We start from the raw sequence: 16596 nt of genomic DNA on the forward strand, positions 1-16596 counted from the left end.
TAGATGGATAGGAAGAGACCAGGTTTTGATCCTAAGGTAATAGGGAATCATTGAAGTTTATTGAGTGGGAGAGGATTAGGGTAGCTAGACCAATTAGAAAATTATTGTAATAGTCCAGGTTAAAGGTGATGGGGGCCTTTAACTCTCTGGTAGAGATGATAGCTATGTGGTGGCAGTGGATAGGGTGCCAGGTCTGGAGTCAGGAAGATTCATCTTCCTGAGTTCAAATCTGGCCTCAGACACTTACTACATGTGTGACCCTGAGTAAGTCACTTAACCCCGTTCACCTCAGTTTCCTCATCTGTAAAATGAGCTGGAGAAGGAAATGGCAAACCACTCCAGAATCTCTGCCAAGAAAACTCCAAATTCAGTGATGAAGAATGAAACATGACAGGACAACAAAGAGATAACAAGATTTGGCAGTGGAATAAATATGTAGCACGAGGGAGAGTGAGAAGTTGAGGATGGCCTTGAGATTGCAAGCCTGGATGTCTCAGAGGATGATTGTGCCTTCACCAGTAACAGGACAGTTGAGACAGTTTGGGGAGAGAAGGGGAAGAGAGAAGAGAAGGAGAAAGGGGAGAAGCATTTACGTAGCATTTACTATGTATCAGGCACTGTGCCAAGTCCTTTACAGGTATTATCCCATTTGATCCTAATAATAACCCTGGAAGATAGGTGATGTTATTACACTCATTTTATGGTTGAGGAAACTGAGGTAAACAGAAGTTAAGTGACCTGCCCAGGGTGACACAGCTAGTAAGTATTTGAATCTGGGTTTGAACTCAGGTCTCCCTGGCCTGTGCTCCAGGTCCAGTGTTCTATCCACTGTAACACCCAGCTGCCTCTAGGTAACAAGATGAGTTCTGTTTTGGACATGTTGAGTTTGAGATGTCTTTGGGGAATATAATTTGAGATGTCTAAGAGATAGTTGGTGGTGAGGAGCTAGAGCTGAGGAGAGAAATTACAGCTATGTTTAGAAACCACAGTCCATTTAGATTGGAGAATCATCTGCAGAGAGGTAATCATTGAAGCCAAGAAAGCTGATGAAATCACCCAGTAAGAGAATACAAAGGAAGAAGAGAAGAGTGGGAACATTGAGAGACACACATTTAGTGGGCACGACTTGGATGAAAATCTAGCAAAGGAGAGTGAACATGTGTCACCAGAACCAGGAGAGCACAGTGTCATGAAAATCCAGGAAAGAGAGCGTATCCATCCAAAGGAGGTGGTAGTCAACAGAGTCAAAGATTGCAGAGGTCCAGAAGGATGAGGATTGAGAAAAGGTCATTAACTTTGACAACTTAGAGATCACTGGTAACTTTGGAGAGGGCAGCTTCAATTAAGGTATGAAGTCAGAAGTCAGACTTCTTTGAAGGGGGAAAAATACATCTTTATTTTCACTAACCTCTAACTGAAAATTAGGATTTCCTTCAATTAAGACTTTAAACAGAGAATTTAGAATGAAGTGAGAGGCAAAGAAGTGGAGGGACCTAGTGTAGAAGAAATCTCAAGGAAGTAGAGATACCAAAGGTATGGAAAAATTCTAGACCTCATTGATTAAAAAAATACTTGAGAAAACATCAACAACTGGTGACTTATAGGCTACTCTGCCATCTATAAAAAATCTTAATGAAAGTCATCTATATATGAATGGAAGGCATCCCTGATGATGGTGCTGGTGAGGAGTAAACAAGTTTCACAACATATTCAGCAATGGACCACATCTTTATTATCTCACAATTGACTAGAAGATGTAGAGACTACAAGATCCTAATGTGCTTTTTTGTTGAATATGAAAAAAAATCCAACTTCATACAATAAGATAATGCTTTACAGCCTCCTTTTTTTTACAACAAACTCTCCCATCCATAAATCAAGATCTTTCAAGATTCTTGGAAGATGAAACCACAGAAATAACCCTGTTCAGCGGACGTCTGATAATAAACATCAGGCAAGGCGTAAAACAGAGAGATGTACAATGACCAAAAGTATTTGTCACCATAATGGACATCCAGCATAGAGTCCAGGTCAAAAAAGGATTCCTAGTGGATTGTGAAGTCCTCCAGGTGGTTCTGTTTACTGATGACATTGTATCAATTACATCAAGCCCAAAGACGTTGTAGGGCCTCCTGGAAGAGGTCTGTAACCATTCAAAGGAGTTTAGCTTGTCCATCCATACAGAAAATATCAAATAAATGAAAAGTATCTGTTGTGGAGATTTCAACATTTATCTAATTAAAAATCCTATAGAGCTTGTCCAATAGTGTGTATATATGGGACAGATGATACATATGGACAGTGGGCTTGGGTTGAAAAGAAGGAGAGCAGGTTGGATTGCGTTTCAGAAATTGTAAAGCACTTTTTACTAACCTCTAGCTTTCTATGATAGCAAATGCCTATCTTTTTGATACAAATATTTTACCAATATTTCTATCTGGCAGCAAGACTTAGAATGCTACTGCCTCTGAAGAGCTAAAGATAAGAATCACACTGAAGGTAATGGAAAATCTCCTGGTAGATATGATCAGGCATATAACCATGAGGAGGAAGAGAGGGAGGGGAAGAGGAACAGGAGAGGAGACAGAAGAAGGAGAAGAAGGAGAAGAAGAAGAAGAAGAAGAAGAAGAAGAAGAAGAAGAAGAAGAAGAAGAAGAAGAAGAAGAAGAAGAAGAAGAAGAAGAAGAAGAAGAAGAAGAGAGATTAATATTAGAGAATTGGATGACAGAAAGATATTATTATGGGCTGGTTATGTGGTGAGAGTGAGGTGGATGGCCATAGTATTTGGTACCTTTAGGATGCTGAAAGAAAGCAACAAAAGTCTCCAGCATGGCAAACTTTTGGGAGAACATGGACAAGAGTTGCATAATTGGAGGGAACTCCAGAATCAGTAAGAATGTGGATTCGATTCAGTATCTCTAATGCCTATCACAGTGCCTAAAGTATAATAGGTGCTTAATAAATGTTAATTCATTGATTTCTTTCACTAGTAGCCACCTTGCTGTTTTGTAAATGTTTCCATTTGCCCACACTTTTTCCAATATGGTTTTATCTTTCTTGTTCTTCAGGAACTAGTCAGAAGAACTGGGTTTATAGCCTAACTCCTATAATTATTATCTGTGAGATCATGGATGTCATTCAACCTTTGAGCCTCTTGTTACCTTTCTGTATAGTGGGGATAGTCAAAGTTGCCTCTCCATCACGTAAGATTGTTGCAAAAAGCATATATATATATATGTGTGTGTGTGTGTGTGTGTGTGTGTGTGTGTGTGTATGTATACATATATAGGGATATATACACACACATGTATGTATATGTGTGTATATACATGTATATATATATGACAAGGGCTTTGCTGGGATAGGAAGAATGCTGGCAGAAGACTCTCTATGTGTTCCCATCTCTCCCCTCCTTTCTCTTCCTCTTCCATAAGTGACTCTTTGAAGCTTATCAAAGCTCCAAGAACATTTGTATGGCTGGAACCAATAAAAGGGTTACCCATGTTTACCCCCCTCCCCAGAAAATGCAGTAGGAGATGTAGACAGTGTGGAGAGACAGTCTACATCCTGAGGTGAGGAAGAAGTAAGAGAAAATCACTCGCCCTAACCCAAACTGGAGTCAGAGCTGGAGACCCTTGGTGGGAGAGTAAGAAAGTATCTCACTGGAGAAGCGTTTTGGGATTCCACTCATGCAAATCTGTGAGAGCAACTATTTCACCACGGTTGTCTAAGGGGTCCTTTTGTCTGCCACCCACTGTGAGGCAAGTGAAAAAGACAGATCAAAGACAATGAACAGGTCCCCTACTCAGCCACACCAACTGAGGTGTGCAGCCTCTAACAAAGGACTTACCAGAAACAGCAAAAAGGAGAAACAAAGGAGAAGTGTCCTTCATCAGATGACAGTGAAGAAATGTTAGGTGAGCAGTGAGGACTGAGCAATGGATACAGACAGAGATGGAAAACTAACTGGGATTGACAAAGGTGGAGGTGAAATGGAAACAACCAATGCAAAACAGAGTGAGCTGTGACTGACAGCTAAACAGTGGTGCTTTTGCCCAGTGACATCTTAGGAGTCAAGAAGCTAGCTGCCTAGGGGAGAAGGGTGTCAGTTTCCAGTATCATTTTTAAGGTAAGCTTTCCTTTGGTGGAGGGGTTCTTAACCTGGAGTCCATGGTCCCAATCACCTTCACATTCATCTGGTAATCCTTGACATGATTCTTAATCTTTGGAGATTTTTTAAAGATGTGAATAGATGGGAAGAATAGAATTTGAGTTGCGTTCAAAATTGTGTAATTTTAAAATATACACCTAATTTAATTTTATTGTAGAGTCAGCTCTGAAGGGTCCATGGATATATTCAGGGGGTCCACGAATTTGAAGGGGGAAAATATATCTTTATTTTCACTAACCTCTAACTGAAAATTAGGATTTCCTTCAATTAAGAATTTTAAAAAACCATCAACCACATGATTCTGAGAACAGGTCCATAAGCCTCATCAGACTGGCAAAATGATCCTTGAAAAAAAATTGTTTCGAGCCCCTATTTTAGTATCTTTGAGGCATGAGCCTCCAGGATTTGTTCCCTTTTTCCCCCCACTGGTCAATCAATTAATAAAAATTTATTAAGCACCTACTATGTTCCGGGCACTGGTGCTAAGCACTGATACAAGAGCCTGTGAGAGGAAATGTTTTCCTTTGGTTGATTAGCAGTTAAAAACAATTATACCTGTGCAGATTGGCTACTGGTCTGTGGGTCCATGATGATGACAATGATGATGATGATGTGTGTGTGTGTGTGTGTTTGTGTCCAAGGTCACATAATAAGAGGCAAAGCCTAAGCCCAGCTCTTGTCAGTCCAAGACTGACCTTCTTTTCAGGTCATTTATTTCCACCAATAACGAGTTTCATAGAAATGGGCTTTGGGATGGGGTTACATTCATAAATATGCGATGTGTGTACATATATATGTGTATAAGTATATACAGGTATGTTGTGTATATATATATATATATATATATATTGTGTTGTGTATGTTGTGTGTGTGTATATATATATATATATATATATATATATATATATATATTCTTGTTGTTATAATTGTTTTGCTAAGGAGAAGGCCAAGTAGCTTCTTAGGACCTAGGTTTCCTTATCTATAAAATGAAGGGATGTAAGGGAAAGCAAAGTGTGACTTTTTACTGTTTTTTTCTTTTGGAGTGCTTCTCAGCACTAAGGCAATCAAGTGCCTTTGATTGAGCCTTGCCTTTGTTTATAGGAAGTCCCACACACTTTTGCTAATTAGGTCACAAGAGGTGTGAAGCCCTTGGGCCCTGAAGGAGGGTATATATCCTCTGAGGTTAGCATTTTGCACCATGAGGCTCACTCACTGGAAGAGTGTCGTGTGATCTGACCAGACGAGACCCTGACTAGCTGTTGGAGCCCCCTGACTTTGAAAAACCCAGATGTTGGTGCTTCTCTCCCTGGTAACTATGTTTGTAATGTCTTGAACAGACAGCTAGAAGCCTGTCTGCTGATTTGTGTTATTTTGCTCTCTTTATATAATTTCTGCTTGTAATTTCTATTTGTATTCTCTCTGAAGTTCAGGATGCTGACTTTTTCCCCTGAACTAAGTGAATGATAATTAAAGTGAGACTATGAACCCCTTAATTAAAGTTGCTTTCCTTAGAAAAGCAGATCGAAGAATCTATACTAGCAGCCCTCCTGTGTGCTGGCATTGCTGGCCTTACACCTCCACTGCAAGCAGCATTGTTGTTACAAGGGGGAGAGAGAGGGTGAATTCTCATTTCCAAGGTCCTTTCCTATCATTCATGACAAGGAGAGGAGAAAGGAAACAAGCATTTATGAAGCACCTACTGTGTGCGGGCTTTGCAATTATCATCTCATTTGATCCTCAGAACAACCCACTGAGGTGGGTGCTATCACTATTCTTGTTTCACAGATGGGGAAACTGAGGGCTGGAGGTCATATAGCTAGTAAGGATCTGAGTCTGGATTTGAACTCAGGCCTTCCTGACTCTAGGTTTAGTGCTCTATCTACTTCACCACAACTTGCCTTCAGCTCTTCAGTAAAGTTCTTTGCAGGAATAAATGAGCACCAGGACAGAGAGGAACCAAAGGATGTGATTTATTTATATTTTCAAAATTTTTTTGGCCAGATTATGTGTATGGTTGCATGTATATATGGACACAGCAGCATGGTAGAGTCGGGACTAGGAAGGGGAGAAGAGAGATTACTCCTTTTGAATAAGGAACTTGCTAATGAACAGGAAACAAAGGATTTGGATAAGGAGGCTCATCTCTGGATGGAGAAGTACAAAGAGTTGGTTCCATAAGGATCCCTGCTAGGATGATTCTTAATTATTATGTTAATAATTACCTTTGCACTGCTGTCATGGCATTTTCTGTCCTATACTGTGAGATAATAGAAGAAACACTAACTTTGGAACCAGAGGACCTGGGTTCCAGTCCTGGCTCTGCTACTTATTAGCTTTGTATAACTTTGAACAAGTTACTTTACCACCCAAGGCCTCCATTTTTTATCACCTTTAAAATGAAGGGAGTATGTTCTATTATCTCTAAGTGCTCAGCATGGTGCCTGGCACATCGTTTATTGTTGTTTAGTCATTTCCATCGTATCTGACTCTTCACGACCCCATTTGGGGTTTTCCTGGCAAGGATGCTGGAGTAGTTTGCCATTTCCTTCTCCCGCTCATTTTAGAGATGAGGAAACTGAGGCAAAGGGGGTTAAGTGACTTGCCTAAGGTCACACAGCTAGAAAGTGTCTGAGGCCAGATCTGAACTCGGGAAGATGAGTCTTCGTGACTCCAGGCCCAGTACACTGTCCACTGCACCACTTAGCTGCCTCCAGTCATATTGTGAATAACCTTAAATGGCAGGATAGGGAGTTTTCCTAATCATCGCAGTATTCATTTGAACCTAATGAACAGATTACCTCCTGAGCCCACAAGAGACAGTCCCTTTCCTTATAGTTCATGCTTTGCAGTTTGATACCGAATTTATTCATAAGATGAAGATCATTTCATTCCACCATCTCATTTTACAGATGAAGAAACGAAAAGCTAGAAAGTAACATGGTTTGGTCCCAATAGGAGAGCTGAGATTAGAACCCAGGTCCTTTGACTCTAAATCTAGACTCTGGTATCTTCCCCTTCTATGGTACCATGTGTTCACTTCTCTCTCTTTCCAGCCTAACTGGGAGCTGCAGGGACTGCTTCCCAACTCCTCTGCCTCTCCACAGAACCATTGGGCAGATGCCTGGATGGAAACCCGACATTCGAGGTCTGTTAATTGATGAACGGGTGAAACCTAGCTGACCTGTAGAAGTATATGCCTGATGTGTGTGAGCATGGGCCTTTGGTGAACGTCTACATGTGCGGATGCAGTTGTGAAGTCTGAGGGCGTTGGGCTGGTTCCTGAGGGGGTAGCGTTGAGTGGAGCTTGGGGAGGAGTCTTCTGGGCAGCGCCTGGGTGCAGATCCAGCCCAGTGAGGCTCTTTTCAGCGTTCTGCTTGGAGTAGAGCTTCCAGGAGTAAAGCCTGGCCCGCAGACACTGCAGAGGAAGGCCCCCCATTGTGGGCGGGCTGGGAGGGAGCTAGGGTGTCTGCGTCGCTCACATTACAAATCAATTCATTACTGGCACTCGCAGTGGCCGCCGATCTTCAAGGATCGGGGGTTTGATGAAGAGGATTCATTTCAAGAAATAAACCTTTTAAATTAACCACGAGACGAGGGAAATTTCTTTATTTAAAAAATGCACCGGCCCCTGCCTGCTTTGTTTTCTCTCTCTTATTAATGTCATTATTAATAATCCCCCCCAGGCTCCTCTCCATTCCCACCTCCCACCCCCATCTCCTGCAGGAAGGAAGGGGAGTGACTCAGGGAACTATGGGCACCTCCCCTACGCCTTCCCCACCCAGTTGTTGCTTCTCATCGGATTCTTCTCACATATATTATATATTATATATCCCCTCTCCTACACCTCCTCTTCCTCTCAAAAACCCACTCCCTCCAATCAAAGGCATTGTGATATAAAGGGTGAAACCCTAGGCCTAAGGGTCAAGAGATCTTCCTTACAATCCTAGATTTGCTGGCTTGTTCCCTTGGTTAAGTCACTTCATCCTTATGGTCTCAGTTTTTCTCATCTATAAAATGGGGTAGTAATCTCACCTGTTCTCCTTTATAGGGATATTGGGAAAATCAAATGCTGGGGTGTGCTGGTATATGTTTAACAGTCTCCCTAGGGGAAAAATGTACACAGGACACACTTTTAAGTTTAATCTTCACTATTAACATTTTCTTAAGTCTAAATAATCAACAGAATAATAAATCAAGCCCTGATTTGTAACATTTGTCAATTTCCAAGGTATAAATGCTCACAATGAAAATTTAACAACTGGCTCTTTCCACATAGTTTGAGTTGGAGCCAGCAAACTCCTGGGGAGTGATGTATGTGGAAGTCCTTTGAAAAGTACAAAGGTCCAGGGCCCTGCCTGATCTTTCAGAGAGAATTGATGATTAAATCCTGTAATGATGTTTTCATTATTTCATCCAGGTAACACATTTGCCCTGAAATAGGGGCCTTCTGGAGACAGTGCCTTAGTCCATGACAAGAACGATAGAGGTATTTCAGGACCTGTCAAAGGCCATGGAGCAATATTATTGAGTGGTTGGGTCTTCTCTTTTCCCTCACATCTTACCCCTTAAGCAGCTACTTCCACCTATGACCCCTGGGGAAATCCTTTTGCAGACAGGGGAGCAGACAGATCAGATTCATTCATTCTCCCATGCCCTCTAGTAAGGGTCAGGAAGAACCAAAGACCCCCCAGGAGTGTCTGTCATTCATCAGCCACTCTGGGGTTAGTTCATCTACCTAACAGAGGAGAAGAGGGACGCTCTAGAGACAACAGGATCACAATCTCCTGACTCCCTCCTTGATTCTCAGAGGATAGGCTGAGCTGGCAGAGTCAGGAACAAGGTACATAGGGTTGGTAGAAGGGGAGAGAGAGAGGCCTTGACCCAGAAGCATCAATGGAATTCATTGAGGGCCCAGAAAAACTGGAAGTGTGGAGAGCTGAGGACCCTGGAAAATATAAATCTTGGGAGAGGAGGGAAGGGTGGGAGGCATCAGACTTCATTACATCAAGTGGTTTGTACCCTGTTGACAGATTCATAGGAAAATTGAAGGAATTCAATGGATAGAGCACTGGCTTAGGAATCAGAGGGCCTGGAGTTCCATCTTGGCTCAGACAGGGTGGACCAGTCAGTGGTATCAAAAAAGGAAATTAATCCCTGTGGGCTGCATATTGGCTTAGAAAACCACAAACCAACATTATCTATGAGGTATTGTATGTTTATATACTTTGCTAAACATTTCCCACTTACATTTCAAGCTGTTTCAGGCAGCACTCAAGAGTTTGGGGCAGTGAGTGTGATACCTCTGGGGACCCCTAAGGCCCCCCCCCCACCAATTCTATATCAATGATCAAAATGATCCAGCCCAACTCTTTCACTTTGCAGATGAGCAAACCGAAGCTCAGAGGGCAGAAGTAGCTGACTTCATGTCCCTCCCGTTCATGCATTGGTCAGACTGGCCTATCAGCTGTTTGCCCACATGCAGGATTTCATATTGTAATACTGGAAAAATTAGGAGCCCCTGAGAAACCCCTAGCTACTGACAAGCACCCCCAGAAAGAATGGACTCAGATCTTTTCCAACTTAGCAGATATCCCTGGGGCCCTGTGACTCCTCCAAGGAATGTCAATAGATAGGACCATCCCACTGAAGGATAACCTGGCAGATCCTTTCTGTCTAGTAGATATCCTTGGGGCTCCGTGACTCCACCAAGGAATGTCAATAAGATTATCCCACTTAACAATAACCTGACTGAATCTTTTGATCAGCCAGGACCTTTGTTCCTGTTCCCCCCACCCTGTGACCTGGCCTGTAGGTTCCAGGAGATAATTAACCACTGTACCCCCACATGTCCTATATAAGTAACACCGTCACCCCAACACGGGGCCATTGATTTGGGTTGCAGCCCCGATGGCCGCCGGCTAATAAATTCTCCATCTAAAACTTACACTCTGTGGCATGTCTCACTCACTTCTGGTACAACAGTCTCCAACCTTTATGCCTTTGCATAGGCTGAACTCCATGCCTGACATATTCTTCCATTATATTGCCTTCTCTTGGCATTCTTAGCCCCCTCCAAAGGTCAGTTCGAGGGCCACTTTTTACTTGATGCTTTTTCTGAGCAGTGACCACCTCCTCACTGTAGCAATGAAGAAATCAAGACTCACTTCCCCAAGTTCACTCAAGCAAGAAGTAGCAAAGCTGAGATTAGAATCATGGTTCTCTGACTCTGGGCCACACTGCCTCCTCTAGCAGAGCTGGAACTCAGACCCAGGAGGAATCCAAAGATAAAGTGGATAGGGTGCTGGATTCAAAATCAGCGGACTTTAGGTGAAATCTCAGATTTGCCACCTTGTACCTAAGTGACCCTGGGTAAATTGCTAGACCACTTTGGGCTTCCATTTCTTATCTGTAAAATAAAGGGTTTGGACTGGCCAGCCTCAATGATCTCTTCCAAATCCATAAATTGGTCCTAATTGTCAGCATTTTCCCTCTCCCACCCTGACAATTGCTTTGTATGTACTGTATTCATTTATCCGTGTTCATACTGCTCCCCCCTCCCTACCTGCCTCAGGAGAATATAAAACTCTTTTGAGAGCTGGAGATGTCTCCTTTTTGTCTTTGTGCCCCCAACCCAGTACCTTGCATGTAGTAAGTGTTCAGTAATGCTCCTTGATGAAGTGACTCGCCCATAATCACACAGTGAGTTACTAGAACATTGATTTAGAGCTGAAAGAGTCTTCAGAGGTCATCCAGATGAATCGCCTTATTCTACAGATGGGGAAAACGAGGAATGGTGTAACCTTGTCTAAGATCACACAGGATGAAAGAGCTGGGATTTGAACTCAGGTTCTCTGACTCTATATGCAGGATGCTTTCCACACAGCCCTCGAACTGACCTTTGAAGGGAGCTAAGGATTCCAGGGGAAGGAGGTATCGTGGAAGAGTATGTCAGGCATGGAGGTCAGCCTATGCAAAGGCTTAGAGGTTGGCAATGAAATTCTGCATATGCTGCCTCCTGTAGCAGAGTTTGAATTCGAACCCAGGTCAGCCAGCTCCTAGTTAAGCGAGGACTCTTTTGCCAAATGCATACAGTAACAAAATTGATGTCTGTCTGAAGTGCAGGAAGTCTACTGGGGTGGGGGGGCCTGAGGCAGAGCAGGGAAAGAGAAGGCCAAGATAAAAGGGAAGGACAGATTGGAGGGCACATGAAGGAATGAACAGGGGAAGAACAGAGCGATCAGGGATTCAGGGAGAATCTGAGTTTCTCATCCTGCAAGCTTTCCTCTGGTTTTTTTCCCCCAGCAGCCTTTGTGGTGCTTGCTACAGCTGTCTTCACTAAGCTCACTGACAGATCTGTGTGTCTCTCACCGGGGTTGACTGATCATGGCTTCCTTTCCACAAATGGGAGAGAGAGACTGAAGGATGAGACGCAAAAAGAGAAAAGATAGCTAGGAACGTAGCCGATCCCTGGGAGAAGGCACTCATCCTGAGGGTCCGACTGTGGTCTGGATCGGCGGCTCCTTCTGCACATTGTCCACTGAATGTAACACATCCAGTTCTATGTCACCCAGCGTCATTCCCTCTAAGGGGCGGACATTAGTCATGGGCAGCACAGACCCTGCTCCTACCACCAGTACTGTCTAATCCAGGAGGGGCTCTCCCAGATAGTCAAGAGCAGAACCCAAGAATCCTGAATGAATTTGTTACTGTTCTCAGGGCTGCTTCTGTCCTCCCTTCAGACCTAGAGGCTACGTGAGAGTCAGCACTGTCTCTTTCTTCCTCAGATCAAAGGATTATAAAATAGCCACTTGGTCTCGAACATTTGGGTTGGGACATTCCCTTCTACTTTCATTCTTTTGCTCCAGGCTGCCTCTCCCGTTAGACCAGGAGCTCTCTCAAGGCCAGGGCTGTGTTGAAGTGGATTGAGTGCCACCTTCCTCAGTTTCTCTCTTTTGCTCCAGCCCACAGTCCTGTCATGAGGGACTTTGGCAGAGAGTTCTGTGATCTCCATGCCCACCCTGCCTGACCCTCACCTCAGAGGGGCTACACCCTTAGCAGTTCTCCTGAGGGGCTGAGGAGGAAGAAAGTCCTTCCCTTCCCCCTTCCTGATTGCTCTTCTTTCCCAGGGCTACCCTCCCCCATGCTGCCACGGGCGTGAAGGTAGAGGGGGTGTCCCAACCCAGGTGTGCCAGGCCACACGGCCATCACATAAATGGGGAATTGTTTTTAGGTTAATAATGCTGTGTTAATTTTCCCTTAAAATATTGTCTTTGACCGTTAAATGCTCACACTGTTATAAAAAGAACGTAATAAATGATCTTGAAGCAAATTCTCCTGCCAAATGTCATAATTTATTTGCATAATTAGCTCTTAATTTTAATTCAATATGCAAATCCACGCTTCCTTTCTACGGCAGCCGCCTGTTTCCCAGCCGGGCGGCCATGGATTTATTGTGACGCCAGCTCGTCTGTCAGAGGCAGGAGGCTGGGGAGGGGCCTTCTGGGGACAGCCTGGGGGCCAGGCAGACAGACAGACACATAGACAGATACACAGACAGACACAATCAGATGCCCAGTGACATACAGACACATATAAGAACATTCAGAGTCTTTTTCACTTATACTCAGGGAGACCTCCAAATGCATAGGCATGCTCACTCACCCAAGGACATGCTCATGCAAACACCCACCCACCCACCCACATGTACATACAACATATGAAAGCAGATGCTTGTACATAAGGATGAGCTCCAGAGGTCACGGCAAGATGAAAAGGCTGCAACTATCTTGGGAGGGATTAAGGGTAAACTCAACCAAGGGGAGATCTGCTGTGAGAGAAGATGGGGTATCCAAGGAGGCAGTAAAGAGAGTAGGGAATATGGCAGGAGTGGGGAAATGTGGACAAAGAACAGCACAAAACTATAGGGAAAAGGGGGACAGAGTCAAATTTGGCCACTGGACGTCGACTTGCCCAAAGATTATGGGATAAGGGAATACATTTCTCACTTGGCCAGTCTCAAGCCAGGCTTCCCACATCTGTAACTAGGCATATCCTGATTAAGAAATAAGAATAAGAATAATAAAACCAGACAAAATGATTCCTTCCTTAATCAATACCTTATGGCATCCCCACTTGAAACTCTATCAGGTTTGTTCAGCAAGGGAGCTTAGGGATTAAATAGTCCAATACCTAGAGAGAAGAAGGTCACATGGTAAGTCAGTGGCTTCGCTTGAGTCAGTGGCTAAGCTGGGACTCTTTCCCCTACACCCCAGAGACACAGTGAGATGGGCATCAGGGAGAGGTTCTTGGCCTCATAAATCTGCCTCCATAAAAGTTTGGCTTGGATTTCCTTTCTCCCTTAGGAAGAAGGCAGGAGGGGGAGGGTTTCTAATGGAAAAGGGGGTTCTAGGGGGGGACTCTGAACTATGCTAAACTGGAGCTGTCTCCTGGGAAGTGTCAACGTATATGTGTTGTCATGGGGGGTGGTGGGAGAATGTTTTTGAGTGTGCAAATGTGTATGTATAAGAGCATGTGTGTGAATCAGTGTAGGATGAGATGGGCTATAGTTATGCCAATGTGAGAGTGCACCCCCACCCCCACCCCCAGGAGAGTGCCGGGTGCGGCCTCAGCGGAGTTTCTAACCTGGAGTGATGGCTTTCCTGATTTGCCACTTTAGTACTCTTGTTAATGAATTTTTAATCTTCTTAATGACATTAAACACGGAAAGTAATTAAGGAAAACAAGTTTGAAACTGCTGACTTCAACCCTTTATTCACAACTATTTAATGTAGAATTAATTTGATTTTGCCCATTATTCAAATGAACGGGCTCCCTTCTCCCCAGGCCTGGCCATCCCCTGGACCCACGCATCCCCCTCCCTCCCCAACCATTCCCTGGGCCCTCCTCCCTCCTCCCCAGACACCCGCATCCCTTAGGCCTTATCCTGGTCCCTGGCCCCTTATCTACCTTTTCAATATCCTCATATCCTTGTCCCCAGTCTCAAGTCCTGGTCTCTTGCCCATCTCCAAGGAGGCATCAAGGCACAATGAAAAGGGTATTGCATTTGTAGTCAGAGGACCTGGACTCAGTTTCCATCTCTGCCTGTATGACCTTGGACAAATTGCTTAACCCATTTGGGCCTCGGTTTCTTCATCTGTAAAAAGAGGGGTTTATGTCAGGTTCAGTGACACACATCTACCAGGGAGCCTGAGGCTGGCAGATCTCTTGAGCAGAGGAGTTCTGAACTGAAATCAGCTGTTATCAGTAGTGAAATTGGGCCTGTGAGTAGCCCCTGCACTCCCAGTCTGGGCAAGATAAAGAGACCTAGTTTTAAAAAAAAAGAAAGAGAAAAGGATAGGGTTGTATGAGACCTCTGAGATCCCTTTCAGTTTTAAATCTGTGATCCCTCCAACACACATACGCCCCAGTCTCAGGGCCTCGATTTTTGCCACTACATCCTTCAGAACTCATGGGAAAAGCCACTCTTGACATCTCCCCTCCTATCCTCCAACCTCTTCCCACTTCAGGCCCCCATAGGAAAGAGCTTCCTGAGTGTGTGGCAAGTGTCTGCCTGGGGCTGACTGCTTCATGATGGAGGCAGAGCCTCTCTGGATTTGGAGAAAAGAGAAGATGTCTCTGTGGGCCTTTTCAGATATTTTGAGCTATTCAAATTCAGGTTTCCTTAACCCTTCTAAGGTCTGATGAGTTTCCTTTTCATCTGAAAGGGCTACACTTTACATTTCAGTGTTTCTGTCTTTTGCCTCTAAATAGGCAACTCCCTTACATGGACATGTGAAATGATTTGAGTGTATCTCATCTGTACCATGTGTTCATGTGTGCAGCCTGGTACCTGCTGTTGGGTACAGAGAGTCAGTGGGGAAGGTCCTTCCCTTGCCACATGCCTGCCTTTGTTTGCTTCTTGATCTTCTGGGGAACCAATCCATCAACGAACATTTATTAATTGCCCGCTATATGTCAGGCACTGTGCTAAGCGTTTGGGATAAAAAGAAAGGGAAAAGACTTATTATTCACAAGTGTAATGGGAGAGACAACATGCATACAATGTACAAACAAAATACATACAGGATAAACTGGAGGTAGTCTCAGAGGAAAGGTGCGAAGATTAAGGCATGTAGTGTTCAGGCACGGTGAGTGATGAAGGCTGGAAAACATTAGTGATGGGGAAGACATGCAACACTCAGGAGTGGGTTGAATACTTTGAGAAGGTTCCAGTTAAGGCTAAGGGAAAAGTAGAAGAAACCAGCACCAGGAGAGTGAGATTTCTCAAGGGTAAGGGAGAAAGGACCCAGATCAAGTTCTGGATCTGGAACTGGGCATCTCTGAAGGAAATGTGTCTTTAACTAGGTACAGCTGGACTCCTTTCTCTCTGTCTATGATGCTGCCCCTGGATAAGACATAGGGACAAATAGACCTCAGATCTAGGGGGACAGATCTTTTGCACTCTTGGACACTCGTCAGAGGGAGCATAGCTATAGAAAGTTCCCTTCAAGGAGGGAAGAGAGATTAAAAGGGGCAGAGAATCTGAGGATTGTTGTTCAGGACAGAATTCCTAGCTCTTGGGGGCCACCAGGAATAGGGTTAAGGGAGTTATCACAAAAGGTCACCCCCTCTTATGTCAATCAATCCATCAACCAGTATTTATTAAACATCTGTTGTATGTCAGAGAGCGTGCTGGCTACTGAAGATACACAGACAAAAATGGAAAGTCCTTTGCCTTAGGGGGCTTACACACTCTCAGGGGAGACCATATGTATGTATGTAAGTACATGGAAGACAAAAAAATGCTTCCTCTAGCACCTCCTTCAGTGGTGCCCGGGGGTCATCTAGTCCTGGGACAAGGTGAAGAAGTCCTCAAAACAAAATTAGATCTGGGGGCAGAAAAAGCCTAGAAAGAGTCTAAGAAGCAACTTGGGGAGAAAGTAAAAGGAGGTGGGGTGCACCTTGGGGTGTATTTAGATTGCACTACGTGGTATTTGATTTTATTGGAGTAGTGTGTGGCCAGGTTCAAAAACAGGTGGGAGCCACCTGATGGGCAGAAGAAAACAGAGCCCTTCTGTCCTTCCTTGGGCTAAGCCTATAGCCATACCTCTGAAGGCCCCCCTTCTCCCTATCCATATCTAGCCTCTCCCAGCTCCTTCCTCCTGTGTACACACACACACACACACACACACACACACACACACTCACTGACAAATACACAGACTAACATTCACACTAATGTTAGTGTGTGTATTTGTCATGCATACTAGAATCACACACAGATACACACTAACTTTCCTCTAGTTACTCACTACCCTGAGTAACAGTGGAAGACATTTCTGAATACCCCTGACTCAGTCTGTCTCCTAGAAGGAAGGAAGTTAGGTCCTTCTATTAGAGCCTGTATTAAAGCCAATGTGTTTGCC

The sequence above is a fragment of the Trichosurus vulpecula genome, chromosome 8 (genome assembly GCF_011100635.1).
Source record: "Trichosurus vulpecula isolate mTriVul1 chromosome 8, mTriVul1.pri, whole genome shotgun sequence".
Lineage (NCBI taxonomy): Eukaryota > Metazoa > Chordata > Mammalia > Diprotodontia > Phalangeridae > Trichosurus > Trichosurus vulpecula.